This window comes from Lissotriton helveticus, chromosome 2_2, assembly GCF_964261635.1.
Source record: "Lissotriton helveticus chromosome 2_2, aLisHel1.1, whole genome shotgun sequence".
NCBI classification, from domain to species: Eukaryota; Metazoa; Chordata; class Amphibia; order Caudata; family Salamandridae; genus Lissotriton; species Lissotriton helveticus.
Window position 1 is genome coordinate 450,065,919 of NC_136060.1, and position 16,105 is coordinate 450,082,023.

Consider the following 16,105-nt stretch of genomic DNA (forward strand, 5'->3'; position numbering starts at 1 on the left):
ATTGAAACAGCCTGGATGGTGAAATTAGGGGACCCAGACGTTGATCTAGACAAGGCTCTCCAATTAGCTGGGAAATGATTCCGCTTTACAAATTTGAGAGCCCAGCATTATAAGACAGTATTGAACCTATATTTTACCCCGGCTAAGCTATTCGGCTCGGGCAAGAGGGAAGACGACAAATGTCCTAGATGCTCTGAGGGTCCAGCTGATCTTGCCCACATGTTTTATTACTGCCAAAAGCTATCAGAGATTCTTATTAATATCCAGAAAATTTGTGAGGGGCTGCTAGGTATTAAGATTATCCTATCCCCTACCCTAATGATCTTAGGGCATGATAGTAAATTAAGTCTGAATAAGGAGGAAGAAGCATTTGTTTGTATGTCTGTGGCGATCCTCCGGATTATTCTGGCAGCATGCTGGAAGGATACTGCGGCTCCCTCCTTTCAGATGTGGTTCTCTCGCCTGCTAGGGATTCATAATATTGAGACAGCCCTATATAGCGGAAGAGGTAGGAGGATGAGAGAACTAGGGTAAAACCTATAGGCCCGTTAAAAACTTGGAGAGGTTATAATATATATAATATGAATTGGGATTTTAGGAGGTCTTATTTGATTTTATGGATTGTACCTCTGACTTAGATGAACTGTCGTATTTCTTATGTATTTGTATCTATTGGTATATGAATCTATTTATATCTGTCTTATTTAACTTTGTGATACGTGTATAGTGGTTTTATAGTTATTGTATATTGTTTTCAATGGTCTTTGCCAGGTAATCAATAAGAAAAAAAAGGAAGCTTTTGACTTTTTTAGTGTTAATAAGGTGCAGGCACAGAACTGGTTTTTAGACGCCGAAAAGGCATTTCATCTTGTCTCATGGAACTGTCTCTTTGCGATCCTGGAGAGGTTCGGTTTCCCGAACGAATTTGTATTTTTTTTAAAGCAACTCTATAGAAACTCCCAGGCGCAGATTTTAATCAACTCAGTAAAAGTAGGGACATGTCAAATAAACAGAGGTACTCGGCAAGGCTGTCCCCTTACCCCGATTTTATTTGCTCTATTTATTGAACCATTGGCAATTGCAATTAGGGAAAAAGAGCTCACACAGCTCCAGTTAGAGGAATGACTAATATAAAACTCTATGCCTTATGCATTGTTCTTTTTCTGGACTCAAAGATAACTACCCACTCGGAATATATGAGAGTGTTTGCAGATTTTCAAAGAATAGGCGGGTATAAAATAAATAAAACCAAAACGGAAATCATATTATGCAACTGTAGTGTAAACACTCTGCTATCTGACTTTAGACAGACATATACCCGCTCAAAGAGATATCTAGGAATTTATGTATCAGAAAAAGTAGAAGATCTCTATTCATTAAATCATATTCCATTACTGAAAAAGGTGAGCTCTCAGTTAGTATGATGGAATCAGCTCCTGTTATCAATAATGGGACAGGTTGCGTTAATTCAAATGTCTGTTCTTCCACTTTTCAATTTTCCTTTCAGTGCAGCTCCTTGTGCAATACAGACTTCCTTTTTTAAGCAGATAAATAGTTTGTTCTCTTCTTTCCTATGGGCAAATAAGACACCAAGATTGGCACTTAGCACTTTAAATTGTTTGGTTGCAGAAGGAGAACTATCTCTTCCGAATATTAGAGACTATTATTATGCGACATTTGCACATCACAGTTTTAGTTTTTTTTTCTTAGACACTCAAGAAGCACATAATTTTTTTTATGAAAAAGATTTTAAGGGAACATAATATCATTGATCCTTCAAGAGTGACCAAGTACCCTAAGAAAGTACGCTATAATTCCTTACAATGGCTACTTAAACAAACAGCCTAGCTACTGTCATATTATGATATTCTAAGAATTAATAACTCAACCAGACTTGCGAACAAATACACAGGAGAAGTGGGAATTTTGGATAGAAATACATTAAGATTGTGGAAAGCAATGGGTATGACAAGATCCATTTTATTAAGGGGAATTGCTGGAAAACATGGGAAGAGATCGAGACAGGGCTTCAACATTCTAATATAATTTTAAAATGGTCTTTTATTAGATTAAATGCTATACTGGAAAAGTTAGATATAGAAAAACTGCGTTATAAATCAAGCATTAGTGAAGCCCTTAACGGCCCCATACAACGGAAGGTCAGTATCTGGATTAAAATCTTTGAGGAGAACAAATCTCTTCTGTTATATGAAAAGATTAGGGATAGATGGAGGAAAAGGGAAGTCATACAGATTAGTAAACCAACCTGGAATAAATTAAATACATTTAATGCGGTTTTATTCCGATGAGCAAATTTTAAACGTATGCAATATTATTCAAAATGGTCGATTTATAGAACACCCTTGTTCCTCCATAATATATGTCCGCAAAAAGAAGATAAATGTTTTCGTTGTGCAGAGAAAGGCACTTGGACACATATCATGTGGGCATGCCCAAACATTCAGAATCTGTGGGAGGAGATTGAGAAATAACTCAGATGTACAATAGACCCCCAAATCTTACTTAATGAATCTATAGCAATTCTGGGCTGCTCTTCTGCCATCTCTACACATGACGAAAGTTTATTCATTGCAGCTTTAATAGCAAGATCTTTAATTCTGGAACTTTGGAAAACAGACAAAGTACCTACTTTTAATGCATGGAGAGTAAAACTGTCTAAAATACAAGGGATGGCAAAGAAATATGTATTAAGATCAGGATCAGTGAGAAAATGTGAGAAGTACTGGAGTGTGTTTGAATTTTAGGTCTTTTGGTATCTCTGTGCACTTTACTTAAACAAGATCTTGATCATTATCTTCGGAAGGTCTAGGATTTTTCGTTTTTCTATTAATGTATCTATTTGACTTATCACTTTGCACTTTAATAAAAATGATCTTCCTTTTGACCATAGGAACTGTGACTGCACTATTGTGTTTGAATCCTAGGTCTTTTGGTATATCTCTGCACTTTACTTAGAATAAGATCTTTATCATAATTCTCGGAAGGTCTAGTTTTTTTTTTATAAATGTATGTATTTGAGTCAGCACTTTTCACTTTAATGAAAATTATCTTCCTTTTGACCATAGGAACTGTGATTGCACTATTGAGTACTTTTACATTTGTATTCAAATAGTGTTTTTGATAACTTTTGCACTCTACAGTTATGCCAATTGGCGTGTCCCCAAATATGCTGGAACTTTACACGAGATTCCTATATGTCTTATATTTATGTCCATGAACTCTAAATAAAAAGATTTGAAAAAAAAAAAGAAATAGGGATATTTCTAGCTGTAAAGTCTTGTCACAGCCGAATAAAATTAGAGTTGGAGTTAATAGGGCTACTCGCCCAATAACCTTATACAAAAATGTTTCAATCCCCTGCTTCACCACACCTAATTTACAACACTCTGCAAACATATGGGCCATATCAGCCGGGCCTTGTCCACATCTTGGACATTTATCAGTCTCCTTTTTCCACCATGCCCAAAGTTTAGCTGGAGTGAAGTATAGTCTAAAAACTGTTTTAAAATGTTGAGCCTTGAGATTGGCCGATAAGAAAACCTTCTTTGACAGTTCTAAGGATCTACATAGATCCACATATTGATTTCCCAGTTTAGCTGCCCACCCGCTTTCCATTTTAGCTATATCATCATCATTAGCCTCCATCAGCATTGCATATATTTCCTTCACTTGGGGCTGTTTATAAACTAGGCTGTCTAAAAGTGGAAAACGGACCTGATTGGTAAGTTGTGCGGTAGCTGATTTAATTGCCGCCCTAACCTGTATATACTTAAATAAGCATCGGTGACCTATCCCAATTCATTCCTGGATCTCTTCAAATGACATGATTCCATTTGAAATAAAAATGTCACCAACGTAATTGATTCCCGCCTGCTCCCACTTGCTACCAATTTTATCAAACAGTGAAGCTGAAAAGAATGATGAGCGCCATAATAACAGGTGCGTTGGATTTTCGGAATTTTTTGCAATTTACTGGATTTCTGCCATACATTCCAAGCTGCTTTGAGGGGTTTGAAATGAGTTTTCTTGTAGTAACTCCCCTCCAATTGTATAAGTAACATTCCTGGTGCTAAATCGCCCAGAGCTAATTCAAAGATGGAAGGTGGTATCTCCGTATCCTGAGCTGCTGGTATTATTGACCTTGGTCTAAATAAGATGGTCATTTGCTGAAGCATAACGGCCCAACAATAATATAGAAGATTTGAGACAGCCATCCCCGCTCGGTTTTATGGTAGGGTCATTAATTTCAGAGATCTCCTGACTTTCTTATATCCCCAAATAATCTGCGAGAAGATCCCCTCAATTCTTTTTTTTAAAATGTTTGGTGGTTAAAGTGGTATATTATCGCACCAGATATAGGATTTTAGGGAACATTGTCATCTTTATGACATTTGCCCTTCCAATAATTGATAGATGCAGGATATCCATTCTCTTTAAACTAGCCCCTATTTTCCTGATGATAGGGTCTGCATTTATATTCCAGATTGTCCCAACATCTGCTGCAATAGTTATCCCCAAGTACGTGGCTGCCTCCGTCCTCCGAGGATCCTGCCTAGTAACCGACTTAGAGCAGCCAAATTTTGTTTTATTTGCATCTAGCCCATTCCCTGACTGCTTCCCAACTCCCGGGCCAGATTTTCAATCCTCCCTATTGCCACCTGAGGGTCAAGGGTAACTACTGCGATGTCATCAGCGTAAGCTAAGACCTTAGTACTATAACCCCTGACCACTACCAGCTTAATTGCCTAATCATTTAATATTGATCTGATCAACGGGTCTATATATAATGCGAAGAGGATTGGGGAGCATGGGCAGCCCTGCCTTGTACCCCTGGCAATCTTAACCTTCCCCGACTCCCACCCCATCAGTTGTATTTTTGCATATGGTTGAACATACATAGCTCTAAGGGCAGTTAAAATACATGGTCCAAGCCGTTTGACCTTACGTTCTGCCAAAGGTTAACCCTCTCCACTTGGTCAAACGCTTTTTGAGCATCCAATAGTATCAATGACATCTGTTGCCCTGAAGTCTCCGCCATATTAAATAATGATATTACCCTTTGAAAATTGTCTGTTGTTCCTCTACCCGGAATGAAACCGTGTTGCCACGGGCTTACTAAGGAATCAATTATCTTACCATGTATTCCTTAATTTCCCTTACATATGTCCTCAAATCCAGCCACTTAAATCCAGCCAAATCCAGCCACTTAAATGCTGCAACCTGTACCTTGCCCTCCACTACCGGTAACAGAGTATAAATCATTCTGTACACATTACATGCTTGACTGAATGGCCTTCTAATGTTTATATGGATTTCTTTATCTTTATTCTGAAAATTTGTCTAATTCAATTGTTTTATGTTTGTGATATTTCTACTAATTAAACTGAATTAAACAAGACCGCTACAAAAATCTGCAGTGTAATTGTATTCATTCAGATGTGTTTAGCTGTATAATTGATGATGTATAGCTGAAGATTTGCCTTTTAGTTTGTCTTAATGAATGCAGCGAGCAATGGGCTATTTTAAGATTCAGGAAAACAGGATTGAGATTGACTAATGTTGCTAATTTGGTATTGGTCTGTAATTTGTTTTCCGACATTTCTATTTTCAGTTAAAAAAAATATTTAAACATTTAAAAACATACTTCAATTCAAAGCAAAGCGAAGACAATGATCAATCCATCAGAACACTCAATCACAGGGAAGCTCTCAGACTACCCGCTGGACCTCAGGAAGAGATGAGTACAATCCCCCATGCTTTCCTGGTCAGGAGAAGAAATCCCTTCCCCAAACCTAAGTCCCTTTTACCCCCCTGTCTGTAAGGAATAACCATCACACAATAGGAGAGCCATTAACAGCCATGGATTGGAATAAGGTGCCTGCCACACGGTGCAGGGATGTTTCAAAACCTCCATTTCTCAATGGAAGCTTGTGCTCTGTTTTCATCTCCCATAGTGTTGTCTAAAAGAGACTTGGAGCTATTTTTGGTAATAATTCCAATAGAAAAATATAAAAGGAATACCAGTTAGGAGAAATGTTTTGCTACAATAGTTACAAGAAACAGCTCCTACTTTAGAAGAGATTATGTTAACAACTGCGTGTAGTCTATTCTTTTAGAGGAACGCTGCCCTTAAACAAAGCAATGTCTATTGAAGGCTTTCTGTGTGCAGATTATATAAAAACTACATTATGTTCTTTGAGCCAGCAAACTTCATCTGCTGCTTGTTTCCAATAAATCCTGCTTAAATCACAGTTACCGTGCAAATAGACAATGATTAAGGTGACGTGTCTAGAAACCTTTTAAAGTGCATAACACTTCTAAATTGCTTGAACGTCCATTGTATAATTATAGTTTGCCAAAAATTAATGCTTGAGGCTTATGGGGCAGATTTATGTTGGGAATGCGCCACGTTTGCGTCACGCAACTGCGGCGTAAACGTGGCGCATCCCTACGACCCATTTACAACGTGACGTATCTAGGCAGATGCGTCATGTTGTAAAGCCCTGTGCCACTTGTGGGCTTTCCGGCACAGGGTGGGCGTTCCGGGGCAGGTGCGCCTCGCAAAAGTGGCTGAGTGAAATCTATAAGATTTCACTCAGTCACTTTCAGGCCAATGCTGCGCCAAACCCTGCGCCTGCTTGAAGCAGGCGTAGGTCTTGACGCAGCATTGTAAAGATGGGGCAGCCCCGAGCCTTGCTGGAGCTGCGACGCGCTTGCGACGCAACTCCAGCAATGCGCTACCTTTACGGCACAGATGCGTCACGCATCTGTGCCGTTTTTGCCCCATGGTGCGCCGCATTGTAAATGCGGCGCACCATGGGTGGCGTAGCAGCGGCGCAAAATAACTGGCGCATCCCTGGGGATGCGCCAGTTATCATAAATCTGCCCCTATATTTCTAACCCTTAGAAACAATTAGTGCCAACTTGTGTCATCACAAAAAAAGCTAATGTTATCTTAAATGTTATTCTTTATTTTGTTTTTCTTGCTTTTGTGTATAGGCTAACACCATCAAAGTTACATATATTGTTCAAACTGTTAAATTTAAAATGTGTAAGAAACAATTAACACCCTAAAAGTAACACATAGCTACAGACATACAGCAAACAATTTAAAAAACGTATATGTCTTTTCATATGCAGTTTTATGAAACAGAAATGTACCAATGTGGTCTTCAAATATCTCTAACTTTTCACAATGAAAGTAGCAGTCACATTTATTCAAACTTGCATAAATAATAAACGTTTTGAGACTCTCTCGTGGCTATGAGTTGGTCTGTGGTTGCAGCTACAGTTTTAGCTTTTGAAGGATATATAGACTGCGATTTATGCATTTCTAAAAATGTTACATTGTGATAATTGCTCCTCTGGGGTTGAATAATAAAGTATAAAGAACAGCATTCCTTGCTGAACTCGAGTACCCTGCAGATGAGCCTTGTTCAGTAGTTTTTTTTCTAGATAATTATTATGTGTTGAACAGTATGCCCAGAGTCCCAGAACTCTCAACTTTGTATTTTTCAAACCTACACGTTGTTAGTCAAGTTGCAAAGCTATTAATAGGTTAAATACTATAACAATGGAGATAGTCACTGTGAAAAAGTCCCTCCATTTGAGTAGTCAGTCCTATCTTTTTTAATTCTGCTCATGGGGGCACTGAGGCCAGCTCCCAGTACCCTGATCCCTGTGGCATAATAGATGTGGCTAATTCATAATTAGAATATTTAACGTCGTGTTAAGGCTGTAGCATAGGGTGCCAGAAATACACCAATGGCAGGGTAGGTACACCTGGAGATGTGACATGCCATTCTCTAGGCTGACTAGTAAAATATGGCTTCAGGCCTAAAGTTGCATCCAGACTGCTGCTGGCAGACCTGTCAAAATAACCTTTTTTTGACAGAAGGGAAACATAATTTCAACATCAAGTAAGTCACCGGTCAGGAGGCCTGCCAGTCCACAAGGAAGGTTTTGTAGTATTTAAAAGTGGAACATGTAAGAATTTGGGGTTTCCATGTTTGTACAGTGACAAGTCCAAAATCACTATTTCCACTATATAGGTTATATTATGGCCTTTCCAACTAGAAAAGCATTGGAATGTTGGCCTACAGTCATTCAAACCTAAACTTCGGGAAAACTATCTTCAAAATGTCTGCCTATGCAGATTGTATTTAAATCTTCACAGAAATCAGTCTATATCGTTCTACCTGGTATCGTAAACAGTATTAATACATTGAACAAGGTTAAAACTGAAGTCTTACCTTAAATGTCCATTGCCACCATTCCTGTACTGGGAACTCAAATTTCCAGTGGCAATATAATACCATTATCAAATATCTAGTTATTTGGTTTTAGGGTGACCTTTCTGAATCCATATCACAGAACAAACTAAAATGAATTGAGAAAATACAAGATTTATTTACAGGTTGGTACCCTAAATATAATATATGGTGGAGCATATTAGAAACTTTACAGATGATGGAGACCCTATTAGCGATCCTTGTATCAAGCATGCTACATACAAGCATGCTTTCTGTTCGCCTTTTTCAGGTTTTTTTCTCCGCCATTGATAACATTACATCTGATTTCATCTGGTGCAAAAAGAAGCCCAGAATAAGTTTTCCTTCATAGAAGGAGGCTGCAATGTACTAAACTGGTTCAACTATCAGACCGTGTTCCGGGCAGCGCAGGGTGCACCTTGGATTAAAGTTAACTTCACCAAGATGGCCATTTGGCTTAATATTGAACAATCTTTCAGCTAGCCCTTGCCATTAATGTTGAATTTGACTATGTCACACCACACCATTGCTCATTCCACAAATAGTTTTAAAGACTCAATTAAAGCCCTACTAATAGTGGATAAAGCTATTTCCTCCAATGTCAATAAATCCTATTTCATTTCACTATGGAATAATAAAAAACTTCCATAACAATCGCCATCATAATTGGAACAATTAGGCCAGGCATCCATTTTGCAGAAGCTTTATCCGTAACCTTAGCCGCTCTTCAACAGAAACATGCCCCTTCCAACTTACTTTTAATGACTTTCACCAAATCAAATTGAATATATCTAAATTAAGATCTATTTTAAAAACATCCTTATTCTCCTCGCTCTCTCGCATGCAAATAGGTGGTCATGTGGAATCCAAGATTTACAAATCAGCCAACCACCAACTGCTGAATCCCAAACCATCCCCCCTCCACTCCCGTGGAAGAGGCTCGGTAACCTTGAGATCGGGTGAGGCTTATCAGGTGGAGTACAGGGAGGGGTGCTCAGAGCTTGGCGGTCGCGGCATGGGAGGAGAAAGCGTGGGAGAAAGAAGCAGGAGTTGGAGTAGGAGCTAGGGGGTGCCTAACCGGTCACTCCCTAACAACCCTCCTACCCCTGCCCACCCAGCGCCAAGTGTTGAGCAAGGCTCCTCAAAGGAAACTTAGGAGCGTGACAACACCGATGTCCACCATGAGATCAGGGAGAGACAGAACAGAGGCCAAACCAAAACCAAAAAAAGAAACCGACAGAACTGTGGCAAGTCGAGCGAAGGAGCAAGTGCTCCCCTAGAAGAAGATAAAGCGCTGGAGAACTATATCCATATTGCCCAGATGCCATTGAAAACACCAGCACTCACGAACACAAAGATCACAGATTTTCTAATTCCACCAGCTTCACCTGCGCCACAAGCTCAGAAATCAACAACTGTCACCAGCTACCAGGACATTAAAAAAAGGATGCCCCACTCAGTTGGCTCCAGCTACAGACACCTTTTAATATCCCATTAGCGAACAGCCAAAGCCCCCGGAAGATCCCCAAAATGACCTCTAATACAGTTACCAGCTGTGGACCCCCTTTGGGGCAAAACCTTGTTGAGCAGTCACAGCACAGCTGTGAAGTAAGATCCTCGGAGCCAAAGGGGGTTTCAACACCCTCTGTCTCCAGAGAGATCATTGTTTTGAATTAGGACTTTGCTTTCTCATCGGACAGAATATTCTAATAGCCTTATAAACAGTCAGCTCTGTCCTATAATGCTTGAGCAGGTATAGAAGGCTGTATTTTGGCGAAAAACTACAGATTCAATTCAGTGACTGTTTTGCATATTTAATATTTGTGTAAAAAATCCTAATCCAATTCAATCTTGGAATTGTATTTTTGATAAATACATATAAAAAATTACGTTAAAAAAGTTGCTCCTATAGGATAATTAGCATTGGCCTGCTTGCAGCTGCCCTTGTCAATTATTTCCCCTTTGATGAGGTGTGAAACGTACTTCCAGAGCAGAGAAAATGGCTTGGGCCATTTGGTAGGATGGCCTGGGTTTAATGTCGGATGTATGACCTTACAACGCATACTTTTACAACGCCTACCTTTACAATGCATTTTTTACACCGCAACATCCATTACAACACACACTATTACAACGCATGCCATTACAACGAATTCTTTGAAACTACCTTTACAACGCATTCCACTACAACGCATACTACATTTACAACGCATACCATTACAACGCATTACATTGCATTGCAGGTAAGGTAAGTGTTGGATAGTGTAGGGGTAAAAATTACTATTCTAACTCCAGGGGTGCGACAGTAGGGTAAGTGTTGGATAGTGTAGGGGTAAAAATTACTATTCTAACTCCAGGGGGTGCAACAGTAGGGTAAGTGTTAGATAGTGTAAGGGTACTATGTGTTGTAATGCTATGCATTGAAATGGTATGCGTTGTAATGACTGTGTTGTAATGGCATGCGTTGTAGTGGTGTGCGTTGTAGTGTCATGCGTTGTAATGACTTCGTTGTAAATGAATGCGTTGTAATGGATGTTGCGTTGTAAAAGTTTCGTTGTAATGGTAGTGCATTGTAAAAGTTGCGTTGTAAAGGGTGTATACCTTTAAGGTCACAGTATGGCCATTTGGTAGAGTCTAGGAATGTCATTAGCTTGAAAGAGAACAGGGTGAGAACTACCAATTCATATTTTAGTGTAAAGTGAGACCTGGGGATGAGGGACGTTTGTTTTCCAGGGTGCACTCTAGCCATCCTGACTCAACTCAAGCCTGAGTGAAACTAGATACAGAACAAGTTTGCTCTGGATATGTAAGAGTGGGTTGCTTATGACTACAGTCCCACCATTGGGTGGACTACACACTTCTGACAGGGGGAGCCAAGGTCTGCCATCTTGATTCTCTTAGAGAATAGTGCACTGTCTTATAGTTTTCAGCCAAAGGAGGGTTTTAACCACTGGTTAATAAGTATCCAGGAGTTTTCTTCACTCACTGCCTTGCAAACTGTACAAAAGAGACACCTCACCATAACTCCCCAGATCACATGTGTACCTGTCAAAAAACCAAAGAGGAAGGAGCCTGCTGTCTGTGACCTGTGTGGAGTCCTGAACCAACTCTTACTTGCATTCAGTATTAAGAAGATACTTCAAGCATCAGTTGGCTGACTTTCTGTGTGGCTACAGGGGCACCAACGTTGGAAGATGTATTTTTCTGGAATGTCCATTTGTCATTTGTCAAGTGCTTCCTAACTTGACTGCACTGATGGAGTTTGGTGATGCGAGTTCTGGACCCTAATTTCTGTCTCTGTGTTCATGCTACCCCCGATGATATGAAAGCCTTAAAATTGACCAAGAGGAATTAGTTCAAAAGGAAGAATATCAACCTTCAGAGGACATTATTAAGGTATCCACTGGACTCAGGTATCCCCTGAAGCCATTATCATAGCATGCAGGAACATTAGGTGGTTCTTTGTTGACCTTAGAGGGGCCCTTGAGTTGCTGGATATGTCTGTTGCCTTCAATACAGTCACCCATAACATCTTGATCATCTTCTTTTGAGTGGTGCAGTTTTGAGTTGCTGTGAATCTTAATTTTAAAATAAATCACAAGCTATCCAGTTCCCCCTTTCCATTAAAAATGTAAAGCCATCAGCCAAAGGGTATCTCAAGGTTCTAACTTTAATTCAACTTTGTTCAGTATTTAGTTAAGACCTCTAGCCCAACTGATAACATATCATGGAGTAAACGTAGTGCATTATGCTAACGACACCCAGCTGACCATATCAGTTGACTAATGCATCCCTTTTCCATTTGAGGCTTTTCATAACTAAATGCACAACATCACTTCATTGCTAGGTCTGAATTCCCTAAAATTGTATGACTGAAATTTTCAACCCCCTCACACTTTTTGGCTATTGTCAGGTGACTCCCCTGTCTGCCTCTACTGTCTGCAATCTTGGGTTCCATATTAATGATTATAATAACTTAAGTTATTGGTTGGGGCATGAAGAAGCCCACTCAGGCAACTACCACAAACAGTGTAAGGGTGAACCACAAAAATCACTTAAGCAAACTGTGCCTAATTCTCTAGTAGCTTGGCACCAATGCTGTCCTAAACCAATTTAGATAAATAGAGTACATTTTAATGAATATAATGATACCAGAACTACAAACGTCCGGTCAGGAGAACTGGAGATATGCATTTTCAATTTTTTAGGTAGATTTTGCACCTAAAAGTACAAAGTACCACTCGCGGTCATCTGGTCGTGCTAGACAGGGGGAAAGTCATAAGTTAAGCAGGGCCGGACTAGCTACCGGGCAGGTTGGAATGCTGCTGAGCTGGGGGCTGATTTCGTTCATGGAGATCTGCGTGTGCTAAACGAAATTCGTTTTGCTTTAATTATTTCAAAGCACATGCAGGTCTCCGTGAACGAAATCAGCCCCCACCGCAATGAAATCAGCCCCCAGCTCGGCAGCATTCCAAACTGCCCGACAGTCAGTCCGGCCCTGAAGTTAAGTTTAAACACAATGAAGCAAAGGCTGGATAGTGACCAGGTTAGTTTCACTGAAAAACTTACCTTCTCAAAGTTCAGTGACAAGAGTTCTGTTCACGGTGGAGGAGGGCTCAATGAGTAGGGAGAGGGTCACGGATGGTGCTCGCTGTAGAATAAAGTGCAGGTTTGGCCTCATGGACCGTCATTGCTGTATCACAAAGATCCATCAAGGCATTGAAAAAGCTTGGTGCTGGAGCTTTGCTTAAGGGGTGGCCGCAAGCAGTCACTACTGCAGCGCGAAGTGCAGATCTTGCGTTGCTGGCGGTCCCTGTAGCATAAAGACTTGGGATCACTGGAGCTTTCTATTTGGTTCATATGCCTACCTGTAACATGACACATATCAGAATATGCACGTTGAATGCTAGGGCGATACATACTCCTTCCCGAAGATATCTGATCTACTCCTACCTAATGCAACATCTTGTCCGAATAGATCTCCTCCAAGAGACACACCACACAAAGCCGGAGATGCTGAATTTGCAAAGGAGATGGAGAGGTCAGTTACACACCACTGGTTACTCTGCCTTTAACAGAGGCGCACTAATTTGGCTCCGGCCAGGCACCAATTTCGAGCAGCTGAATCACTCATTGATACAGAAGGTCGATATGTCTAGGTAAAGGGTAGACTGGATGGTAGCCCTGTCGTATTGGCCTCTATATTTGCACCTAATACTGCCCAAGAACTGTTTCTTGACTCCCTAACAAGCAAACTGTTGACTTGGCACGGAATCCCATTGCTCCTCGGAGGAGACTTTAACTATGTACTTGACACGTCCTGGACCGCTCCTTTCCTCCTTTACCTTGGACACCCGCTGTGGCGGCGATGAACGCCCTAAACACTTGAATCACGCAATGGCACCTGGTAGATGCTTCGCGGCATGGAAACCCCAAGGACCAAATTTACTCATTTTCCTCAGGTCACATTGTTTACACAACTGACTCGACAGAATACTAGTTACAGAGGATATATTACCAGTTACAACCGAGCCCCAATATCTTGGAAGAACTCATTCTGATCACAACCCACACACGCTACAAATAACATGGGACAATAACACATCTCCAATTCCCAGATGGCGCATGCAACACGAAACATTAGAAGACAAACCTTTCTGAAAATGCTTAGGCATTGATGTAATGAACTGCTTTGACGAAAATGTAGACACTGCATCTTCACCCCTCATTGAATGGGATGCCATTCATGCTATGGTGCGAGGACATTGTCTAGGTACAAAAGCTGGCATGCGTTGAACACTTGAGGCAGACCTTACCAAGGTAGAAAACAGCTTAGCCCACCTTTAAAAACACGCATCCACTGTCCCTTTAACTAGCTGGAGATTGCAAGAGAGCAGGGCACAACACACCTGCCTTTTGGAAAGACTCAGTTGTCTCGATTACTTAGAACTCTCAGCAAGCACCCATAACGCTGCGGATAAAGCTGGCAGGCTACTTGCGTGGCTCATTAGGCAAGACGATGCAAGGTCTCCTGTTGCGTCCATTCACTCCCCACAAGGCACATTACTATATTCACAACAGGAAATACACCAGTAATTCAAAAAATTCTATGCTGTCCACAGTTATGGTAACGCCAGATGAGAATCAACAGTATCTCTCAGAAATCACCATCCCTAAAAGAACTCCAGAACAGAAGTCAAAACTTGATGCCCCACTTAACCTGGAACAGATCCTGGCAAGCACGCACTCCTTAGCCACGTGGAAAACCCTAGGCCCAGTCGGTTTACCTCCTGAATTTTATAAAGCCTGTGCCACATTTTTAGCACCTCAGCTAAAAAGAGTGTATGACACCACTCTAACTACTTACACACTCACAGACACGCAACAAGAGGCACTGTTGGTCTCTCTTCCCAAACCAGACAAAGACCCGGCCTTACTGGGCTCCTATAGACCGCTAGCACTCCTCAACACGTACTATAAAACACTTAGCCTCTATCATTGCTGTGAGACTAGCACCCTTCCCACTAGGAACACTTCCCTGAACATTCCAAGAATTTTCAGAATCCAAGATTCCGCCATGCAAGCTTGGCCCAACTCTGGGTGCGCAGTTCTGGATTTGGAGAAGGCTTTCAACTCTCTTGAATGGCCTTATCTCTTCAAATAGTCTACTCTGAGCACACTTTTGTGTTTACTTAAAGCTAATAAATTAGTTGAAGTCTTCAAATGTTGTTCCAAAAGACCATATTCTTTATTTCAGATTATTCAGGTAGTGTTTCCACAAGTTGATGAGGTACAATTTTCACAAATGAAAAACAGCCAACACGTGTTTCATCATGCATGTTTAACACACCATTGAATTCTTCAGGGCTGTGAATCCAAGAGAAATTATATAAAAAATTAGTAAACTTTTTGTGGTTCACCCTGCAAGGAATCATGGCTGTTGCTTGACCAGGGCTCACATCCGAGTCAACCAACAAACCAATGTCTCAGAACCCAGGAGTCTACTTGTTTGTTCTGGGTACAAGAGATAGATCAGGTATACAAGGTTTTTCTCAGGTCACAGATAGCAGGTCCAGTCCTCGTCTGCTCTTCCACAGGTACAAAACCTATCTGAGGAAGGCACTGTTGGTGACACATTTATGCCTAGTGTCAGCCTGTGGGTGAGGAAAACTCTTAGCCACTCCCCAACCAGTGGATTGAAAGTTCCTAGGGATGACCCCACTCAGTTCTGCAACACTTCATGTGTGTTGTCCTGCTAGAAATCCCACTGTTCCCCTCTCTGTCCAAAATCAACACAGCAGAACCTTTATCCCCATATGCAGAGCTCCTACTCAATGTAGAGCTCCTGCTCCCAACCAAGATGTCTGGTATGGAAATGAGCAACCTTTCCTCTGCAGTCACTCAAAAGCAGCTCCCACTGGGATTCATGCCTGACTTTCTAGATGGAAAAAGGAGGGTCATTTACATGTGCCTGTGGAAAGGTAGAACCCAGGTACTTTGCAACTGGTTATCAGGGTAACGAGCACAGATTCCTACAGTCAGCAAAAACAGTCAAGGAAAAAATCTATTATGGTACTATGCAACAATAATTTCCAACTGTGTTTGCTACTGTACAGGCTGACATTTGAAATGGTTTATGGGATGTAGAAGGAATGAACTGTGCACAGACAAGGCACCAACATTGTTTAGAGTGAGCTCTTTATAAAATTCACACTCTTCACTCACTTGTGCACCTCTGGGAAATGTTAGGGCATGATACCCAACTGGAGATTTCTCTACCTAATTCAGTGGCAATTTCAACTACTGCTAGACTG